This window comes from Manis pentadactyla, chromosome 5 (genome assembly GCF_030020395.1).
Source record: "Manis pentadactyla isolate mManPen7 chromosome 5, mManPen7.hap1, whole genome shotgun sequence".
NCBI classification, from domain to species: domain Eukaryota; kingdom Metazoa; phylum Chordata; class Mammalia; order Pholidota; family Manidae; genus Manis; species Manis pentadactyla.
Genome location: NC_080023.1, coordinates 4,200,789 through 4,209,412, shown reverse-complemented (window position 1 = coordinate 4,209,412; position 8,624 = coordinate 4,200,789).

Below are 8,624 nucleotides of genomic sequence, written 5' to 3'. Positions count from 1 at the left end.
CAGGGTGAGCAGGTGCCCACATTTGCCTGGTAAGTGAGCCTGATGGTGTTCCTGGCATCTGCGGCAGCGGGGGACATGATGCACCAGGTAAATAAAACAGAGACCACACAGCGTACATTTTTACTAAAGAATCATTTTGTGATAACCAAGTGATAGGATGTCTCCAAGCATAAGATTAAATTACATGCTGAGCAAATCTGGCTTTTTGTGGTAAACTGCAAAATCAGGCTTTCTATGGCAATTGGGAAGGACAGTGCTGACTGTGCGTCCGCAGCCTTTAGGAAGCAGCAGCCAAGCTAGCAAAGAGGCCATGCAGACAGGATGCGGCCGCCCCGCCCCCCATGCTCACGCCCTCTGCAGGGCATCCCTGTGTGCAGGAAACACTCGCTACCATCTCTGCTGCTCACACTGAAGCCTCATTGGGTTTGTTATTATTCCTACGGTGGGGAATCATTACAGCAAGGTAAATCCTCATTTGAACTTCCTGAAGATACATTATTGTGGGACTGCCATTACCTGTAGTATCCATAGTATTGGAGACATTGTAGGTGTAGAATATCGATATTTGAGCACCAAACGCACCACATTTATTAATTTCCTAGCCACTGTTGTATCAGAAGGCACTGTACCTCCAGGCATTCTGAGAGAAACGAGTCCTGCCTGCACGCCCGGAGTCATGAGCAGATGGCAGGGTGGGGGCAGTGGCCTGGCAGCACGGCCCCTACCCGCCTGGGCGGTGACTCGGGCACCCCTCACGGGGCCGCGCCTGCGTAACAGCCTCTTCATCAGGCTGTCCTGCTGGGGCCTCATCCTCGAGGGATGGGGCCAAACCTGACACGGGAACAGGACTGTGCGCCACCTGCCCTGGCCTCTGTGACATGCCCTGGTGTCACACTAACCCGAAGCACCCCACAGAGGCCCAGCTGGAGGCCTCTGGAGGCCGATCACCTGCCAACCCAGTGAGTAAGGCGTCTGCTTCCAACCACCCTGGGGGCTGCCCCGGAGAGATGAGCTGCTTCATGACCAGAGGGCCCTTTAAGGGTCCCTCAGAGTCAGTGCCAGCTGGGGTGGGGGCTGCAGGGTCCCAGGGTGGGGGTGGGACACTGGGGAGGGAGGAGGGAGCCTGAGGCTCGGGAACATCTGGGCAGACAGGGAAAGCTGACAACACGCCCCCAAGCCCCTGGGGCCCCCTTGCTGTGGAAGCAGCCTCCTCCCCAGTCTGAGAACCAGCGTTCCCTCTGAGAAGTGGCCTTGACCCCTTACCCCTGCCTCTGAGGTCATGCCCAGGAGTGTGAGCTCGTGCCTAGTGAGGGACAAATGAGCTCCATCTGCCCAGAGGTGTGGGCCACAGACAAAGGGACGCCTGACGGACACCACAGGGGGCCATCAGGGGCCGAGGGCAGCACCTGGGACGGAGCCCAGGGGCCCGCGGGTGGAGGGAGCGCAGGGCCGCGAGGAAGAGCCCTGGGGAGTCGTGGCAGGGCAGCAGGGCGTGGGGCGATGGCTTCCTGAGCACGCCCAAAGGGGCTTCCAGCATCGACTGGGGACGGGGGACACAGTGTAGGGAGGCCCCACTGTCTGCATGGGCTCCCGGGTGCCGTGGGACTGAGGGCCTCTGAAGCTAGGTAACAAGGGGGGCCCAGTCCAGTGTAGCCCACAGGGGACCCACTGAGTGGTGGTGGGAAGCCCCCACCTGGGCTCTGTGGCCTCTGGGGCAAGAAGCTAAGTGGAACACACAGAAACTCATGCCTCTGGCAAGATGGTACATTAAGACAGGACGTGGCACTCCCAGGCCAGAGGGCAGAAGCCTGGGCCGCGGCTGGGCAAGGCCGCCTTCTACCGCCTAGCGCTCCTGGTCCCACCGACAGTGCCGCTGGGGCCTGTGGATGGTCATAAACGTCCCATAGGCCCCCGGAGCAGCAGCAGATTGGACAGGCATGGTCATCTGACACCACTGGCATGCAGCCAGGGTCCTGGGACCTGTCCTCTCTGTTAAGACATCAGGACATTAGAATGGCCTGCCGTGGACAATGGGCCACCAAAAAAAGCACACAGGCTGGCAGCTCGAACAACTGCCTTGCCAGAAGCCCAGGGTCAGCTCTGCAAGAGCCTCTCCAACCTCTCGCCCAGCTCCAGGGCGTTGCCGGCATCTTTAGGCTCCTGGGCTTGTCACCACAGGAGCCATCTCTGCCCCCGCCACTACCGGACACCCACTCTGTGTGTGTGCATGAGCCCAAAGGTCCCCTTCTCGTAAGGCCACAGCTGGGTTGGATCAGGGTCCACCCTAGTGACTTACTGACCAGACCATGTGCAAAGACCCTATCACCAAGTAAGTCCACATTCTGAGGTGCTTGGTGTGAGGAGCCCAACGTACGAGTTTGGGGAGCACACGACCACTCACCGCAGAAGACAGGCCAAGAAGGCAGCGCAGCCCCATCAGAGCTGAGGACGGGGCTGTACGGGTGGCTCCCACACAAGGAGGCGCAACGCCTGGCGCCCTCGATACCATCCCTGGCCACAGATGCCCTTCCACCCCGTCCCCCCATGGACCCCTGAGTCACCAGTGTGTGGGAGGGGGTGTGCAGTCGGGCTATGCCCTGCCTACCCATCATGCTAGGGTGCCCACCAGAGAGCCTGAGGGCAGGAAAATGACCCCACGCCAAGTGTGTGCCAGCCCCACGGAAAATCAGGACGTCCCACAGCTCAGGAGCAAAGCCGCGCCGTCTGCAGCAGAGGCCAGTGCTGCTCAAATGATGGCACTGGGCAGGCCAGGCCCCGGCAGACGGCAGGGCGGCGAGTGGTGCCCGCCCTGACCTGGTGGCCAGCCGGGCAGCACACTGAAGGGCATGTCCAGGGAGCGTGCGTCTCGGACTCTTAGAGCAGTTCCCTCACCGTTCAATCTGTGAGGTGAGGCAGCCTTGTTACCTATCTCCACTGGAAGGGCAAGTTTACCCTTTTATTCTCCCACCATTTTAAAAAGGATTTTTCCTGGAGAAAACATATCTTCAGAAACTCGACTCTATAATATTTGATGTATCCTACAGCTGAGTCGTTAGACAAATCGGATGCTGGGAGGCCACAGCCAGGGAGAGAATGCTTTCCGTAGCTGCCCCCTGCCCCAGCCCCGGGCAGTCGAGGCAAGCCAGTCCAGCCCCAGGGCAGAGCGGCCCTCTTCCAGGACACTGTCCCCACCTCCTGCTGCGGCCTCCCCACCTTCCAGAGGACTCAGGGCAGCCTCACCAATTGGATCACCCCTGGGCTACTGCCCCACCCCCAGGGGCCCTCTGCTGCTGGGAGTCTGAGAATTGGGTCCAGGGCCCTGCACAGCTTTCCAGACACCAATGCCAAATGTCAGCTGGGGGCTGGGCTGCCCCTTCCCCCATCTCCCTCCCCGGGCCACCTGCCAGCGAGGCAGCCCTGCCACTGTCATCTGCAGCCTCTGGCGGGATCCTGAGCCAGAAATGCCCTCCTGAGCCACTCCCCGATTCACGACTCACAGAAACTATGAGATAAGGAATGTTCGTTGTTTTAAGCCACTACGTTTTGGGGCAATTTGCTACACAGCAAGAGATAACTAATACACGCAGTTCAAGACACTTTGCTTAACAACACTGAGGCACTAAACAGGGAAAAAGGAAGCCAGCAGGCTCGCCCTTTCCCACTGTCTGTGGAAAATACCTCATTACATTTATATCAGAGAAAACCATGGTCAATGATGGGAATACCAGTTGATAAAATCCAGAAAAACTAGCAATACTTTTTTTAAAAGGATGTACAAAACCTCTATACCAAACCCACCGTCTTAATCTGCTCAGGCTACGGTAACAGAACCCCATTGGCCAGGGGAGCCCACACACCACAGGCATGTACTCCCCAGCTCTGCGGGCTGGCGGTCCAGGAGAGACGTATGGGCAGATCTGGTGTCTGGTGAGGGCTCCCTCCTGGCTCACAGGCGGCATCTTCTCCCTATGTCCTCACATGGTGGAAGGGGCTAGGCAGCTCTCTGGGGCCTTTTATAAGACACTAACCCTTAGCCTCGTGACCTCATTGCTTCCAAACACCACCACACTGGGGGGGTCAACATGTGAACTTGGGGGGCACACATTCAGTCGATACCATCCATCAAACTGACAGATGTTGAAGAATGCTAAACACTAGGAAAACTATCCCATGCTTGTGGCTTAGAAGATTCTCCCCCAGACAGATCTATAAATTCAGTGCAACCTGGATCAAAATCCCAAGGGGACTACATTCTTTGAATCGAAAAAATGATCCTAAAATCTAAATGGAAATGAAGAGGATTTAGGATAGTCAAGACAGTCTTTAAAAAAGAGAAAGTTGGCTACAGGGTGGGCTCTACAACACAGAGAAGACAAGTAGTGATTCTACAGCATCTTACTGTGCTGATGGACAGTGACTGTGAAGGGGTATGTGGGGGGGACTTGGTGAAGTGGGGAGCCTAGTAAACATAATGTTCTTCATGTAATTGTAGATTAATGATACCAAAAATAAATAAATAAATAAATAAATAAAAATTAAAAAATAAATAAATAAAGAGAAAGTCGGGTCTTTTGCACCATGATCTCAGGGCTTATTTATCATGAGCTGCGCGGTCAGAGCGGTGTGCTTTGGTGCAGGTCGAAGAGGAACAGCACAGGAGCCCACCAGGGACCAGCGCAAGTCAGCCAGCTCTCAGTGAAGCTGCCATGCAGTGCAAGGGGAGGAAAACGTTTCAAACGCTGTGCTGGGGTGACAGGATATCTGTATAGGAAAACGAGCCTTCTTGACTGCTATGTTAGACAATTTGCAAAATTAATTCAAGGTGGATGACAAACTTCAAAGTAAAAGCCAAAGTTACTTCCAGAGGGAGAGCTTTCTGTCATTATGGGTGTGTCAAAGATTTCCTAGAGGAGAAACAAAAAGCTTGAGCCATAAAAGAAAAAAAATAATAGTTTAGACTTCATTAAAATCAACATATGCTCATCAAAAGGCAAATTTAGTAAATACAAAGGCAAGCCACAGACTGGGAGGAAAATATCACAAAACACATACGTGGCAATTACTTCTATCTAGAATATATAAAGTAATAAAAAGAACCCTTTTTATAATTCAATAATAAAAAGACAATGCTGTTTGAACATAAGCAAATCACTGAACAGGCAATCCACAGAGGTACACCAGAATCACCAATCGGCTGTGAACAGCTGTAGAGTCAGACCACACACACCGCAGGCTCCAAGGGAAAAGACAGATGTGGAGCGGCTGGCAGGGCACCGTGGGAAACAGCCCGGGATCTCCGGAAGGTGGAGCATGCCATGTGTGTTCCCGGGGCACGGTGTGCCAGCTGCCCTGCTCGTAGCAGCCCCAGGCTGGAACAGCCCAGATGCCAGCAGCACCGGAGTGGATGGGAAAACAAACGAGGGTCTGGGGCACCACGGGGACATCTGCACTTCAGTGACTCCATTCAGGACGCTGTGGGACCACAGAACTGATCTGCAGAGATGAAGCGGAGCAGCGCTGTCTCAGGTGCCCGTGCCTGACCGCAAAGGTACAAGGCTGGAAGGAGAGGGTTCAGCCTGTCGTCTGTGGTGATGTTGATACGTGGTGTGTATGTGTCACAACTCACCACTCAGCACATGTAAGCTCATAGGATCTTGCTATATGTAAATAATATTCCCATTTAAAAACAAAACAATTTAAAGTGTTTTGAGCAATGACCTTGAATAAATAGGTTAAATTGCTGCATTCCCTCTGGTCAGCTACAGATTGCGGGAAGTGGCCTCACTATTCAGTCAACCGTTCAGAAACCTGGCGGAGCCACAAAGAGCCTTGAGGGGCAGGGGCGGGCCAAGACAGGGCTTTGCTTGTTTCTAGAAGCTTCTGATTTCTTGTGATTCCTGTAATTCTTCTTATTTCTTGGCGGTTTCCCTTTGTCATTTCTTATTTCCTGTATTTATGACATCCTGCTTTTTACAAAAATTACATCAGCTAGTGGGATTATCTAAGTTTTGAACAACCATATTCTGCTATATATTGTTTCTACCACTGAAAAAATTTCTAACCTTTTCATCTCTGATTTTATCTCTATTATCTCTTATTTTAGCTTCCTTTTATTGTTTTTTACTTTCTGTACTTTTCAAAATAGGATACGTAAATTGTCACTTCTTTCTTGCTTTTGTAATAATGCAGCTCTTTAAAGCTATGAATTTTCCTGTGAGCACGGCTGTAGGTGGTACCACATTAGTTCTTTTATGCATATAGTTTTGTTATCACTGTTTTCCAGAGATTCTACGATCTCCATGGCTGCCCCTCCTTGGCTCTCGAGGTAGGCTTTTCCATTTCTGGGTGGAGGCCCCTCGCTTTCTCTGGTCTGGGTGCAGTGTAACTGGGAATGTCATCGGTGCCGTATTTGCTCTTTGCAATATGCTGACATCTCTGTTGTGACCTAATACGTGCGTGGACTGAGTGACTCTCCTGCGAGCACCCTCTAATTATGTGCTGGGCTTAGTTGAGGGTTAGGGAAAGAGCAGATGGGTTCCTCCAGAGTAACCCCAGATGCAAAGAAACCTTCTCATGAGGGTTCAGCGCCTCACGGCCAGACAATTCATCCTCCGCTGGTCACTTCGCTCCTTCCCGACACCCATTACCAAAATTAAGTCCCACTGGGTGGGCTCCCTCCACACAGATCTCATCTATGACGCCAATCACATCCTTTCTGTTGGGCTTCAAATGAGGGAAAAGGCACCCTTACACACACGCACAAGTGCACTCGAGGACCTGGCTTGTCTCACCAGGGTTACAGGAACACTTGGCCAGGACGGGGCTGGCACATCTCCTCGGCTGTCCCTGGCTCCTGAGTCCCTGCAGCTGCTCCTCTGCCACCCACCTGGCCACACTGGGAGTTCTGTCTTCACCTTGTCCCGGCCACAGTCCTCCACCTTGGGTCTCGTAGCACCTTCCAGAGAGAGCTCTGTGACCTCGGGCTCTGACGGAGCCCTCTCCAACACCCAGGCCGTGTCTGGGCCCCAAGGGGGGCAGCAAGGCCCCGACGCCACTGGCCCCAGCAGTGCTGTCCGCCCCCAGCCCCCCAGCAGCAGGGACCTGTTTCCTTGGAGAGTTTATAGGCAGATGTTGTGAAAATAACAATTATGTGGTTTGGGTGGATTCCATCTCTACAGCTAATCATAGAAACTAATTATAGGTTGTATTGCTGAGTAATTTCAGGGGAAAATCAAACAATGTTATTTTCTTACCAATAAGCCAGTCAACTGTGTTTAAAGTCTTATCAAGCAGTATGGGGTATGTTTTATTCAACAATCAATTTTTTAACACAGAGCTGGCAGGTGTCAGTCCCCTGCGCCCGGCCCCTTGAGGTGTGTGGATCTGAAGGCCGCAGGGCAGCTCCAGCTGGGAGCACCGTTGTGGGCAGGGAAGTGGGGTGGCCTGCTCAGCCCCTCTGGGCAGGCATGCCTGAGCCCAGTGAGTTATTTTAAGCACGCACTGTTCCTTGGGCAGTTGAGATAGAGGAAGGGGCCCTTAGGGCCCAGATGGGTCCCCCTGGCAGGTGCCTGTGCCCTGTGGCTGCCCCACCCTCGCCCTCAGATTCCAGCCAGGTCAGAGCCCCCAGTGACTGCCTAGGGGACGTGGGCCACCTCCTCTGGACCCTTTTGCCAGCTGCAGATGGGGATTCTGGAAACCATGTGGACCCCACAACCAGTGCCCTGGCCCAGCCCACTGGTACAGACAGACAGCTGACCGGGGCTGGCCAACCGGATGCTGGACCCTAGGAGCCTGTGAGTCTGAATGTCTCATGAAGGTCTCATGATGTGGGTGTGACACATCACAGTGGCCTTTGTTCCTGGTTCCCAGCACAGAGCTCCTGCAAGCCCCGGGCTTTCTTGAGTGGCAGGAGCATCTTCTGTTGTTCACAGGAGTCCTGAGTTTATGACAATGAGATGACTCAACTGGGGCCCTGGACAGTTTCAACACACAGACCAGGTGGCCACAGGGGAGACACTCAGCCCCTCATCCCGGACCTCTGAGGACGGGCAGAGGCTGGAGTTGTGCTGCAAAAACCCCTGAGTAACCCTGAATTTGTAGTTGGCCGGAGGATGCATGGGTGGCCTGGAGATCCCACACGCAGCTGGGGAATAAAGTAGGGCAGCCCTGTGGGGCTGAGCCCTGAACCTGTGGGTCAGAGATGAATTGTAGGACACTGCTGGTGTCGGACAATCGTTCAGAGCATCTTAACTGTGGGGTCCTCAATGGAGGGCCTCGACCCTTGCCTCCAGGGTCTTGGGGTTCCACGAGTACCCAGTCTCTGCCAAGTGATGTTCCCCCATCCCCATACCTCTGTCTTTCTGGCTAACCCTGTCTCTCTGGCTGTCTGCCGTCTCTCCCCGTCTCTCCCCCACATCTCTGTCTCTCCCTGTTGCTCTGGCACTTTCCCAGTGACTTGAATTAGTTCCCATTCCTCACATCCAGGGAAACTTCACCTTGTCCACTGGGAGCTCTGAGTGTGTCTGGACTGCGGGACATCCCGCCAGCGGCCCTCTGGAGCTCCCGCCCTGTGTCCTGTCCTGGGCAGGTCGCTACAGAGAGTTGGGTAGAGAGGCTCAGTCCCC